We start from the raw sequence: 14,030 nt of genomic DNA, 5'->3' as shown, positions 1-14,030 counted from the left end.
TGGAAACCTCATGGAATGGCTCAATGGGAAAGATGAAGCAAATCCATGATATGAGCAGCTCAACTTGCCAAGTACCTAAAAGCTCTCAATATCACAAAAGTCAAACTATTCTTTCCTTCCTTCCAGCAGTGATCATCCAATGGGAAGGAGTCTTTGTGAAAATGAGCTCTCCCTCAAGGAGGAGGTTAACATCCTTGTTAATTATGATGGGCTCTCTTAAGTCCAACTCAGATCTTTCTGCAGGATGAGAGATCATGCAGTGGCTATGTTGACATGATGCTGAATGGTTCATGTCTTGGGGAAACAAAAAAAAAACAACCACAAAACACTAGCATAGCAAACCGTTGTGAATGCTCAGCACTCCCAGAGGAACTTCATAGGCACCAATGTCCTGAGAACTTGGCAGACAGGCAGGCAATCTGCTGTTTATACTGCATGGCACATGTATGAAACACTTCTACATTGGTGACGAAGCTCGCAAGCAAAGTCCCCCCACTGGTAAGCAAACAACTAGCAGCTGTCAGACACATCAAAACCTTTAAGTATCTGTGGCACCTTCCTGGGAGAGTGTACTAATGCACCTTAGAAACCCTAAATATTTTGCATAAGAAAATATGATCATCCATAACCAGCATTCCTAAAGCTAATTTATGATAACTGAAAATTACCAACCGTGCCAACACCACTTAGCTTTCTTCACATAAACCAGTATTCTGAAATGGTAATCTTAATTTTGCATTTGCAGTTCATTTCCTCTCAGTTGGTTAAACTGTTCATATCACTTGTTTCACACATTTCATGGATGATTCAAGAAGCTCCTCTAATCTGGTACACATTATCAAACAGCTCTAAAGATTCCTTCACTCTGCTCTCAGGCTCCTTTTGCCCCTCCAAACATCCCTGGCTCCCTGGTCTTTGTCTCACTCTTCCAAAATGTTCAGGGTCCAGCCTGCTAATAGCCTCACCTGCCCAGATCCTAAGAGCCGCTCCTGGCTCACCTCACACGCGCTCTCCCTGTTGCTCATGAGACTCAGTGAGTCACTGCTGGGAAACACAGGCTCTTCTTCCAGCACAGGCTGCTCCTGAAAACAAGAATCTGCAAACTGAAAATAATACCATCTCTCTTTCACAGGATGGAGTTTTATTTTCTGGCCAGCCCCACTGCTTTTTTTCTCAGCTATCTTAGGGTTTCAACTGTGTCACTCCTTCTCCCTCACCCCGACAACTATAAATGCAATTAAACCTCATTTTCAACTAGATGCAAGCAAATTTCATTTTTATGGTATTGACATATAACTTTTATAGTTGGGACAAAACAAACATACAAACAAACAAAACCCCCATCTCCTCCATTCTACAAAATCCATAGATTCTTATGTGACTCCATAGGTTAGAAATATTACTTATATTCTTAATGTTTTGGTAGAAATAATTGCCTCTCCGCTGACAACTTGTCAAGTTTCAGGATGATGCAATGTGAGAAGACAGAGGTGTAATCTTCCAGATTTATAACAGAAATACTCCTCTCAGACCCTTAACTAGTGCAGTGGGTACTGAGTGCCACTGCAATATACCATGATAGCAAAAGTTGTATTACCTGAAGTAAGACTCCCCACCTACCAAAAATAACTATAAAAATGATCTGTAACAGGAAAAAAAAAAAAAAAAAAAAAAGATGCAAACTAAGTTCTTCTCAGAGTAATCTTACCTATTTAATCATGAGTCTTTGACTTGCTGGATCAATTTTGTCTTGGTTATGTCTGCCTTTTTTTTCTTTTATCTGTCTCCATCCCTGGCCTTTATCAGGGCTTCTCTACAAGCCTACATCCTTATGATATCAAATTCATAAGCAGGTTGCTAAAAAAAAATAAAGGACTTTGGCTTTTAATTTTATATGTGTTACATAAATACAAATTTATATGTGTGTATATACATACACACACGATACTCCCTAAAGTATGCTTCTAATTGTGTGCTGAGACAAGTTCCTGCATGCCTTTGTAAGGAACTGAGAGAGCATAAAACTGAATATAGACAACTGATGCTTCCTACACAAAATAGTTTGTTCACCTCAAAGGGATGCTGCTTGTTTTCAAGGAACAAAGGGAGGGTAAGAAAATGTCCAGATAAAAGCAAACGGAAAGAGGCCTTCAGATGATAATTATAGGCCTGACATACAATTCTTGGGCACTCCGCAGGCCCCAGCAGCTCTCCAGCGGGCCGAGATGGGTGCACAGCCTGACCAGACACTGTCAGCAAGTGGCACAACAAGCCACTGCTGAGGGCATCCAGCTGATCAGTGAGTGCTATTGAGCCTCCAGTGCTGCACGCAACACAAAACATTCTGCACAAGAAAACCGCTGCTAGTGTCAATGACACTGAGACGGGCATGTCTTCCCGGGCACCACACAGATGGTTCTCTGCAACAGCAAAGGAAGTTTAACGTCGTGCTTTGCATCTCAGAAGGCAGATTTCACACAGTTCACAAAACCCTTTACCAGCATTAGAAGTGATTCATATTCCATGGCTAGCTAGATCAAAAATGCCACAGAAGGTTAATCCTTGTTTCCAGGAGAAGGCCAAGAGATGTGCACAAAGGGATTAGGCAGTAATCACAGCAGATTTCCAAAATAATATAATGTAACAGACTCAGGTATTGAGGCATGCTAGGGACAAACCCAGGACCAGTTTAAAAAATAAGTGGAACATGGGGAGATTCGCAGATAATGCAGTACTCAGCAACCAGGGAAAATGCTGCAAACTCTTACCTCCCAGCTCAGCCTCAGAAGGGACCGAATCAGACCTGCTCATTTTTAATGCTAGGAATTATATAAGGACAACCTGGTTTTAGTTTGGTTACTGATGCATGGATTACATGGCTGATCAAGAAAGTGAAAGCATTTTTCCAAAGCCAACATCCTTAAAAAACTGAGCACAAAGGTCCCAGGGACAGCACAGAAGAATTAATATGATTGACTCATAAACAAGAATTTGAACATCTTCTCCTTCCTACCCACAATATAGCAGTAAGACAGAGCTGGCAGTGTACCAGGAAAATGTAATTAAATGTATAACATTTTTTCTCAGAAATGCCCCTTCATTAAATATTAAAACCAACACTCTTTCTAAAACAATGTTAATTTTAGTATATCTCACAGTTGAAATAGCTACCTGTTAAAAATAACAAAATACATCAGAAAAATTTGTTCATGATTATTAAATAAATACAAAGACAACACCTTTCATTTGGGAAATGCCTGACCCCTTATTGCCAGATGATAGGGGAATACCGGGGGGCAAATATGCACCTCTTCCCCACCACTGCTCCCAGGTGCCTGCTTCTGATCTCTGCTGCAGAGAGCAAGCTTTGATCTGAGCAAACAAGTTGGTTGGAGGATGCCTCTAGAGGTCCTGTAGTCTAACCTCTAACTTGAAGGAGGATGGAAAAAAAAAAAAAAAAAAAAAAAAAACAGACACGGAAAGACATGCCTAAGCAAGCTCCCAAAACTTCCAGGGATGAAGAATGATCCCACAACCTCCCCAACGGCACTACCCTCCTTGTGAGGAAGCTTTTCCTAATATCCAACCTGAACCTCCCAAGTTGTCCCACTGTCCCATGTTTTACTAGTATGACTAGCAAGATTAATTTTGCTCCATCTCCCTAGCTCTCTTTGCCCTTAGTTTAAGACAAACTCCTTTTGCCAGAGAGGCAAGAGTAATGAGTGTATTCTGTGTTAGGCTGTAGTCTAACATATATGGCAGCAACAAAGGTGGAACTATGGTCCTCTTACCTTCCCAATAAAACCGCAGCTGTTAAGGGTTATATTGAAAAGTAAAATAAATCTTCGATAACTATATAGCTGTACTAGAATGTAAAAAACTGTTTCTGGATGTCTGGTTCTTTCAAATAACACGCTTAGTTTTAGGTTTACGTGCAAGTAAGCTAAGAACAGGGCTGCTCTTGTGTTTATAGTCCCAGTGGCTTGCTGGACCAGATCCCAGATGCCCCCCCTTTATTATCTCCATATCTTAAAATTATGATTATCAATTCAGACTACTCAGTTTCTCCATGCTATTGTATTTCCTTCTATGCTGAATAATTTTTTTCCTATTAATTTTAGCAGATGTTTTAATTTATTCTTTATATTATATTTTATTAATGCCTATCACACTGCCATCTAGGCAGATGGCCAACTTCAAAACCAAACTTTTATAGAGGAATTAAAAGAGCAGTCAAGCAAATGGGCTCTTCACAGCTGGGAAGCTGTTACTGTACGTATATTTATAGTATATAAAAGATACTTGTGAAGAGAACAGATGGTAACTTAAGAATTTACCTGAAACTGAATTTTGTCCTGAATTTCAGTAGGTCCTTGTGAGTTTGACATTTTAGTAGTTTTATTCTTTCATTCTCTTCATTTTCTCTTCTAACATTGCACATTCAGGTTTTCTGAAAAGACATGCATTTATATACTCTTCAAAATCTTTTAAAAGGTTAAGCAATAGAAGTCTAAACTGTTAATGAACCCAGCAGGTCAGCAGATTTCTTCTAGTCAAAGTTATGAGCAGCTGCAGTCTCTCCCACAGATGTGATACAACACTTTATAAACACATGGATTCCTAAATATACAAGTGTGACAAACATATCAGCTCATCACCTATGTGTTTCATAAGCTATTTGAAAGTAAACTCTTAATTTAAGAAACGTACAAGTTATACTAGCAGAGATATTTTGGAAACTGAGAGCAGCTTTTTGAGCAGTTCCTTTATCATCAGTACCCAAGGCCCAGTTTATTCTTTGTATCTGAAGTGACTAGTGGGATTCTGCAGAAACTCAAAGCCATTTGGGATTTGCATCATGACTTTTACACATACATAGTAAGTACAAGGTCTTTACACTAAACGATGTACTTTACACTTGCAATGTGCAAATTTAACAGCTAAACTCAAAGGAGAGATTTTCCCACATCCAGATGACCATGAGTCCTTCATCTCCCATTGATTTACAAGCAAATGGATGTTGGTACTTAATCCTGTCTACTTCACAGGAATTAAATTTATTTAAAGTCTGGTGACCACTCACTCTGCGCTGTAATGTCTCTTCACTTGGCACAGCATCACTTGCAGATTGCCAGATTACCTATAAGAGTATTTTAAGGGCCATATTGTGGATATTTGATGTTGGCATAAAGATTCATTGTATGTGATGTCTAGTAAAGTGTGTTACATTCTAGAATATAAAACCCACAAAAATTAGTGCAAAGGTCAAAATCAACAAAGAAGGCTAAATGATTTTATAAAAAATATTTCAGTTAAATAGAAAATTTCTAGTCTACCATCTTTGGTTGATTCAGTAGTTAAACTTCATGGCTCAATATCCTAAATGAGTCTACCTCAGGCTTTTACAGAAGCATAAATACAGATCAGTGTATCGGAGATCACATAATGTTTGTTTGTTCTGTTTTGTGTACAGTCACAATCCTTTGTATTAATGAACTAAAATATTCATTATAAATGTGCTCCAGAGGGACGCGTGGGCCTTTGCTCTGGAGCCACAAAGTCTGATTAAATGTAAGAAGAACGTACATTGTATTTATCCCCTGATTCACAGTTGGCTACAAATACAGTAAGTTTCTCCTAACAGGCTACCTCTTAACTCTTATAATTCAGTCCCTTTTTGTTTGATGATCTACAAATCTGTTCAACTCATTGTACACCTCAGTCAGCGAATTTGCACAAGAAACCTACCTTCTACATACAGATAATTTCTCCAATAAAAGCTTTCACTGGACTTTTTTTTTTTTGGCATAAAACCTAATAATATGTTAGGATTTAAAGAAAAAGCTATTAGTATTGTTGTTACATAACTGAATTTTCCTTTTTTAGTGACAAGTCATGTTTTTCCTGTAGTGGGGAGCCAGAGATAGGTTGTGTGCCAGACACAGCAAGTCTTCCATGAGACTGACCTCCTCTCACAAGCTTGACAAGGAGCACATGCAGCTCTGTGTCCATATTCTCCCCAAACACCATATCTTCCTTCCAGCTCTTCCTTAAATGTGTATACTAATAGGTTTAACTATAAAATATATCAGGGAGCTACTCTAGGTTTTGTTCCCTGCAAGTTTTCTTGAATCTCAGATATATCAGACAGCCTAGGTATAGGTCGCCTGTGCTGCTTTTTCTTCTTTTATTTATTTAATTTTTTTACTATTATTATTACAGATCATTCTAGAAATGCCTTATTTTTGCTGTCTAATTATTTCAACACTGCTGCTGAGGTAGCTACTACACGTTATTAGGCTTTTTTCTTTTTAACATACATCAACTGACGTACAGTCTTTAATTATGAAACATCTTATATATGTGAGCATGAGAGAGAATGCAAAACAACCAGAAATACATAACCCATTTTCAGTCCCTTCCCCAAAAAATAAGTTTTATTTTAAAGCACAACTGGGATCAGAATAGAGCTGAGACGTGGACCTGATTTTTCCTTGAACTTTAGTGTTATTTAAATGCTAAATTAATTTCAGATTTTTCCTTCATCTCAAAGATTAGCTTTCTAAGTCTTGATGTTTTCAGAATTAATCAATCCTATTTTACTAAACAGGAAATTGCTATCTAGAAAAACTAGGAAAGCATCTCAACCCTTCTCCCCTGCCTTGGCTCACTTAATGAGGTGTTTTTAGTTTGTGTTTTTGTTTGTATTAAAGCATGAATGAAAACAGTGTCTTCCTAGCATTGATGATTTTTCTGCTTTTTAACTAAACCAAAAGCAAAGCCAACACCTGGTGTCTCCACATTTTTCCACTGAAATCACTGTGGGCCACATTCAGCAAAGGGCTTAAGGACTTAAAAGGCAGGTGCTTCAGGGCAGCTCTTGTCAGCACCAACCGTGCGCAGCAGGTCTCGCTGGGGGCCGCGCAGGGCGGTAGCTGAGCAGTGTTCACAGCAGCCAGGATGCTGAGTGGGAAGCCTCCAAAAGCCTTCAGTGCTTACCTCCAGCCCAGAGCTGCAAGCTCTGCCCACAACAGTGGTGCACACAGACACACTGCCACACCCCCCAGCCAAACTGCGAGAGCTCAGCAAAGCCCAGGGGTTTCAAATTGGAAAGCAACCAGGGCCTACCTTCCAACCTGCAGCCCTGAAAACCTTCACGCCTTCAAACTGGCCCAGCAGAGGCTGCTCAGATCTTTGCTGGCACTGGTCCCAAGGGTGAGGTGTGATCGCCTGTACTCACCCGGACAAATTCCTTCACCAGGGGAGTTCCTTAATATCTAGACTATCTGCAGCAGAAAGTGTTGCTCTAACTGAGCAATGGTCATAGAATCTATTGCAGGGGGAAAAAAGGAAAAAAAGGAAGAAAAAAAAAAAAGGAAAAAAAAAAAGAAAAAAAGAGCAATTGCAAACACTGGAAAACTTAATGGGGGCATTTTTCTTAGCATCAAAATATTCTGGAGGCTTCCAAATAAACTCATAATTCAGAAGCCTGTGAGAGACAGCAATGCATCAATAATAGATTTTGAGTAGGTTATATCCTTGAAAGACGGTAGATGCTATAGAGGGCAAAATGAAGTTGTTGGTGGCCTAATACATTGCAAGCGGTTTGTCACCTACAGCACTGCTTTCTTTAAAGATATCTAACACATACACGCACACACACACAGGCAAAGATCTCTCAAGTGAATTTATTGACTAAAACCAGTTCCACAGAACCAATTAGTATCTTACACAGGCTGCCCTGCAAGGCTTATGAGGCCATCCATCACTTGTCCATTTAACTATTTAGCATTTGTTCCAGCAATTTGTCACACTGTCAGAATGGTAGCATTTCAGAATAGGACTTTTTGGTTGAAAGAAATCCAACTCAGATAGTGCAGATATTTCTTTTTTAATAAGACTTACACAAGATTTATGTTTCTATTATTTTTAACCTTAAGCATCATGTCTGGAGGGTGAGGTTAATTCTTTGTATTTCAAAGGTTCTACATTTAAATCAATTGTTTTATATGAGAATTTAAAAATATCATGCGAAATGGAATTACTTTAAACTTCATCAGCAATTCACAGTTCTGACATCACAGAGCACCGTATCTCACAGTTGCAGATATTATTTTTTTTATCATTTTTTCCCATCTAGTCATTTGCTTTTACATTCATTTCCAGTGACTTTCTTAATTTCACAGCTCCAAATGAATCAGAAAAAATTACCTTTCCATTAAATGAAAGGCAAAGTATCTACATAATATTAGCATGCTTACTCCTAGGGTATTCTAGATTTTGCAGACACTATACATCTAAAGGGAAAGAAAAAGGATTACTGCAGAGCTTCAATTACCCACCCACAGATATTTATAAATATAAATTAGCATAAATGCAGACAAAATAAAACACAAAGAAGTAGTTCAAGCTTGGCTGTCTCTTACAGAGTAGTTGAGTAACAGTGTAACCTGGGAACTGCGAGCTGTTTCCAAAGAGTGGTACTCCGCTTAAAACACAGCCAGAGAATTTTGATTGAACAACAGGTAGGAATTAGGCTAACACAATTTCTACCTTCAGTGGAAACAGCTACACCACGTATGTCAGGCAGCCCGTTAACGCGTTGTCAGAGGCCTCTTGCAATGTAATGCCCACAGCTGTATGTCCATGCACCTGCTATGCTGCCACTTCACAGGCTCCACTGAAACGAAGGGAAGTTATTCAATAACCTTTAGATTTGTTTATTGTTTCAGAAGCAGGACTTGATTTTTAATGGCAAGAGCATGCAGATCAGAGGTCTGCTTTCCTGATACCCTGTAGGGTTTCCTGATTTAGATTTCGTATAAAGTGGATGCAGCAAAGATGCCTGGGAATCAAATGCCATCTCTGCATCTGAATGCTGTTAAGCAGCTCCCATGGCATTTCTCCCCAGCTCTCCATGTGCGTCTGTCACTAAGCTCACTCCCAGAGATAAAACAGCAAATGTGAACTCCTGTGGGAAAGAGCATTGAGTAAAAACCTTTCTTGAAGCCCCAGGAACGCTACAGCTCAGTCAATCATGAGCCCTTCAATCAGCGCGTCCATCACACCTTGTACACAGAAGGGTTTGCAGTGTACGAGTGTTAGGTAGGGAAAACGAAATGTTTGGTACACACAGAACAAAGTGACTATCTCTGTTTAAAAGGCTTAGCAAATTTCACTGTATAACACTCAGACTGTTACTGCTCAAAAAACAGACAACCCATAAACAAGCAAACAAAAACAGTGCTCCTTCTGCTTTGCTGGGAAATCGTAATGTTAAATACCTGATAATTGTGAAGTAAATATTTTTTCTACCCATTTGTGTCTTCAATTAATAGATCCAGTCATTTATATTGGTGCCTGATAAATATTACTGTTGTATTTGTCTGTAGAGGATGCACCTACTCAGGCCTAGGTAACTAGGCAAGAATTATTGTTTCCAGTTGCAGTGAGAATACCACAGCAACTCTTTCAAGACTGCAGAAGCAAATGGGTAGAGGGAGAGAACTTGAAGCACAGGCCACCATCAACAGGAGCCATGGAGCTGGTGCCAGGCAGTCACAGCCATCGGGCGCAGTTACAGCAAAAGATGTGCACAGTCATGGAGATGCAGACCCCAGCAAGAACCTCCAACAGGTCCTGGGTCTATGTAAATTGCTACTTATTTATCTATGAAAAAGGATTTGCTTATTTGTTTTTTTGAATATACATATAACATTAAAAGCAGGAAATAAACACAACAAATTGTTCCAGCCACAGCAAAAGAATACCTTGGTTATGAAAGCTTAGCAGTGTCAGACATGCCTGGAGGGGGAACACCCTACAGCCTGTCCGTTTGGCTAACCTCTGTCTTTAGGAAGACCTCGAAAATCTCTCGGTACCAGGACTGCCAAAGAGAAGCAGCAACAAATACCATGCTCTGCCTTGAGCCTAGAGACTGGGGCAATTCCTCCTGCCAGGAACCTATAGAAGTTCAGAATGAACCAGAAGACAGGATATTAAAACATTTGTATTCTTTCCCTCTCCTCTCACCAAAAATAAATAAAAATCTGCAGCTTCTGATTTGCTTTTCATTCCCTTTTTTAAAGGAAGTTCCAGGTCAGCTCCCAGAAGCTGCAGAGAAGCTTTTGGGGTTTAATAGTCCAGAGTTAATTGCCATTCATTTGGCAGGTTTGGTACAGAAGGCAGGTCAGAATTAATTTCTCGCTTAGCCAACACTGAAATTCACATTTAAAGTATAAAAAGCTATAGCTGCTACTGAAGTCTCATTCAGAGTAAGATGATCGCAGCAAGAACTTGTCCTGAATATAAAAAGCATTTGGGAACTTATACCTCTCAAACAGAAAAATGAAAGTTGAAAGAGAAAAATAAGAAATAACCCAAATTTATAATGAAGGGTCAAACACACCTCTGCCTGCCTGTGTGTAGCTACTGCCTGTGACAAGGGAATTGAGCTCCAAACCGCAGCATCTCCATCAGTCAGTCTTTTGGGCAGCTCAGTGCATGGCTGATTGGAGTCACATAATCAGGTCAAAAAGGTTTCACAATGGCCCTGAATACGGTTGCTATCAGAAAGGGGGCTCAGGGCTGTGAAGATCAGTTACTACGTAAGTAACATTCAGCGAGATAGATTAACGCTTTCATCAGGATGGGGAGAGGAAGGTAGGGCTGAGGAAGCAGAAGCAGGATTTTGAAATGAGTACAGCACTGCTTTCTTTTATAAAGCATTCTGGAGAAACAAAGTGTTTGAAATAAGACAGCATCTGTAAGTAATTACATGAAGTATTAACATTTCCTGAAAGGAGAACATGGAAGTATGAAAGTTTACATAAACCAAAGATACTGAACACAAAAACACCTTTTCTTAGGATGGCCTTCTGCAACACAAATGTTCCTCCACACTTTCCTTTTACTAAGCCACCTGCCTGATGCCATCTGTTGTTTCTTGTCCCACTGTTAGATTTATAAAGTCACTACAATGAAGGGGCCACTTTTGTCATTGACCATATCACGCTGGAATGAAAGTGAAGAGATTCATCCCCACAGTGGACGTGTTAATTAGGCACTTCCATCCTAAAATGAAATGTTGAAAATCCTTAGTTTCTGCTTTAATCTAAAGATACATAAAACATAGAGATATTCCTTTGACTTTCAAGCTCTCCAGGAGCATCACATTATCTAACCTGTGTAGGGATTAGATATTTTGGCATTGTTTTGCCTGTCTCTCCAAGATGTCCCACTTAATAACATTCTTGGGTTGCACCTGCTACAAGTCAGGCATATAAAAGTTGTCCTTTAGTGAATTCAGGCAATGATTTGTATTTTTCTTCCATTCCAATATGGAAAAAGCAAGCAGAAAAGTTAATTCTGAAACCCACAGACATCCTTCATTTTAACAGGTGCCCAAGTTTAGGCTCAGAGGAATGCCTAAAAAGCACTAACACACAAGAGCAATGTTACTTCTTGCATGCATCAAGAAAAAACTGAAAATGTTCTCCTATCCCATGGATATTTGGATGGATGCTCTTACAGAGGAGATGCCAGAGGCCACATTACTATTCTTCTATTCTCCTCCCCTATTTTTTTCATACTCACTGTATACCAAAATACATATAGCTCATTGATTTTCTGGGCTGAGATGGAAGGAGAAATTCTGAGTGAAACCATAAAAGCCACAAGATGATTATCGTAGGCAATAACAGAAGCAACCCACTGTAGTTCATGCAGTTTCCAAGAGCTCGTGTAAGCCATAGTCCGTAAGAAGATAAACATGGCCACAATAGTTGTGTTCACCCAGGAAGCAAAACATACTGCTGAAGACATTCTTAGACTGGTTTAGTTGCACCCAGACTCAGCACCGTATTAGTATAAATATTTCTATACTGTAATAGAAAAAAATATTTACGAAGACTTTGTACTGGCATCACTTCAGAACAAATCAAAATCAGACAGATCCTTCTGACTAAGGCTGCTATTGAATTTTCCAAGCTTTAGCACTGTACTTTAACACAGAGAATGGGGCAAATTGCAAAATAATATTTAAATACGTAATATATTCTAGCAGGAATAAAAACAACATCCACACATATCCAGTAAATATGGTTTAGAGACCTTTTTGAGAAGTCCCAAACATGCATACCCAGAAGTCAAGTACAATTCTGACCTCTAACATCACTTTACAGATTTGAATAACAACACTAAAGAAATAAGTGGCATTATTCCAAAATTGTAACAGTTTACCAGATAAGCAGATGGCTACCCAAAACAACATGGAATGAAGAATTTACTGAAGATGTATGTTGAGCTCCAAGGAAAACCAGCTAAAAGTACAGAGGCATATTAAATTCTTCTGGTTTTAGAGCGGCTCTCCCTTGTACAGTCACTCTGGAAGATAATAGGGATGAAGACGTGTGATTGGACAGCTATATCTTTTATATCAGGAAGATTATTTTTCTCTGATTATTTTTCTCTGATTTTTTTCTCTGATTATTTTTCTCACCAAAAAACTCAAGAGAGGTGGTCAAATTACAGCATCCAACATAACATAAGATTAGACAGACTTTCAAAATTGTGTTGAAGTTGCTGAAAGTGCTTGGACTTCTATTCAACAGTCCTTTAGCCAAAAATCAAATTTTTTCAATTTTTTTTATTTATTTCTTTAAAAGGAAAAAAAAAAAGCGTAATCATCTTTCTTGTTTAGAGTCTGGAGACAAACAAATTTTCAATGTGTTCTCAAAGGGAGACTTTTAAATTTAAAAAGAAAACAACCATCAAAAGTTTTCCTGTCTTCCTCATCCATTGTCATGGAAGATAATTTATGAGGAAAAAAAAAAAAAGTAGTTTCACATTTTTTGGGTCACTTTTTAGCCGTAACAGTAGCACTAAGTTTTTTCTGCAGCTAATGCAGAGTCTGATCTGTCAATGGTTTATCCACAGAAAATGTTATCTACAAAGGGGTTCTGGTAAGGCTACTTTGAAGGGAGAAGAAATTGAAAGGAAATTGTACAGCAAATGAATAAGTAAAACTATTTTCTCTCTCCTGCATTTTCTGACTTCCTTCCCAACCTATCATCTTTAATTAAACTCACTGCAAGTTTGGAAGCCTAGTAAATCCAGGAAGTTGCTTGTAAAGTGGCATATCAAAGCTCTAAACACCTCCTGTTCCATGGCTCTGGATTTAATAATTTTCCTTTAATAGCCTGTGTAGCTAGAAGCATTTTTGCCAGTATGACTGATTTAGTACCAGCCTCAGAATCTCCCTTCAAGCCTCACTCAAAGCTTGTGATTAGCTGATTCTGGTAGCAATATAAGCAGTCTCCATGGATTCTTGAAATAAAACATTTTACAAGTCTCATCTTCACATTTGGTTGCTATCCAATCTTCTCTTACACAGAACATAACAAATTTACAAGGGATTTTGCCCAGTTAAGGATTACTGGATTAAAAAAAAAAAAAAAAAAAAAAAAAAAAGACTCATTAGCTATAAAGAATCCCATGGATTAGGCATGGATACCCTGAGCATTGCAAATGTCTGGCGCACTTTGTTCCTTTTTAGACAGGCTGTAGGAATATGCTTTGTTTCTGAGAGCAAAACAAATGGAAACAGTAGATTCTTTATGAATTGCATGTGTGTTATTTGTTGATATATTTGTTAAACCTGTGGAGAGGTTATGAGTATTTCAAAATAGGACTGTCATCTTGTTGTATGTTTGTACAGTAACTAGTTCAAAGAAAAGCTGATCAATGACTGATGGCACTAATGCACAAATACCTGAATTGTTTCCTGTTTCCTTAACTGCATAAGAAACTATGGGGAAGGACAGAATGGTTCCATGCGTAGCTCCGTTCTTTGGCTTTGTTCTTTTTGTTGGTGGTGTGGGGTTTTGTTTGTGTTTTTTGTTTATTTATTTATTTATTTTGTAAAATTAAGAACAATTAGATGACTGGAAAGAAGACGTTAAAAAAAATTAAAAATCCTCTGGAAAGCTAATTGAATAAAGTGCTACATACAAACTAGGTTATTTTTCTAC

General features: G+C 38.6%; 1 long non-coding RNA gene across 3 annotated transcripts in view; it reads right to left on the bottom strand.

Moving 5' to 3' along the window:
* The window catches only part of LOC137860421 (uncharacterized), a 135,257-nt gene that overhangs the window by 55,024 nt on the left and 66,203 nt on the right, over positions 1 to 14,030 (bottom strand). For all 3 annotated transcript variants that reach the window (XR_011098902.1, XR_011098903.1, XR_011098901.1), the window contains one exon: positions 4,338 to 4,450. This is a non-coding gene — a long non-coding RNA (uncharacterized lncRNA). The remainder of the gene's footprint in view (positions 1 to 4,337; positions 4,451 to 14,030) is intronic.

Source organism: Anas acuta, chromosome 8 (genome assembly GCF_963932015.1).
Source record: "Anas acuta chromosome 8, bAnaAcu1.1, whole genome shotgun sequence".
Taxonomy (NCBI): Eukaryota; Metazoa; Chordata; class Aves; order Anseriformes; family Anatidae; genus Anas; species Anas acuta.
The sequence above is the reverse complement of the archived record's forward strand: the minus strand, read 5'-3'. Positions and strand labels throughout refer to the sequence as shown.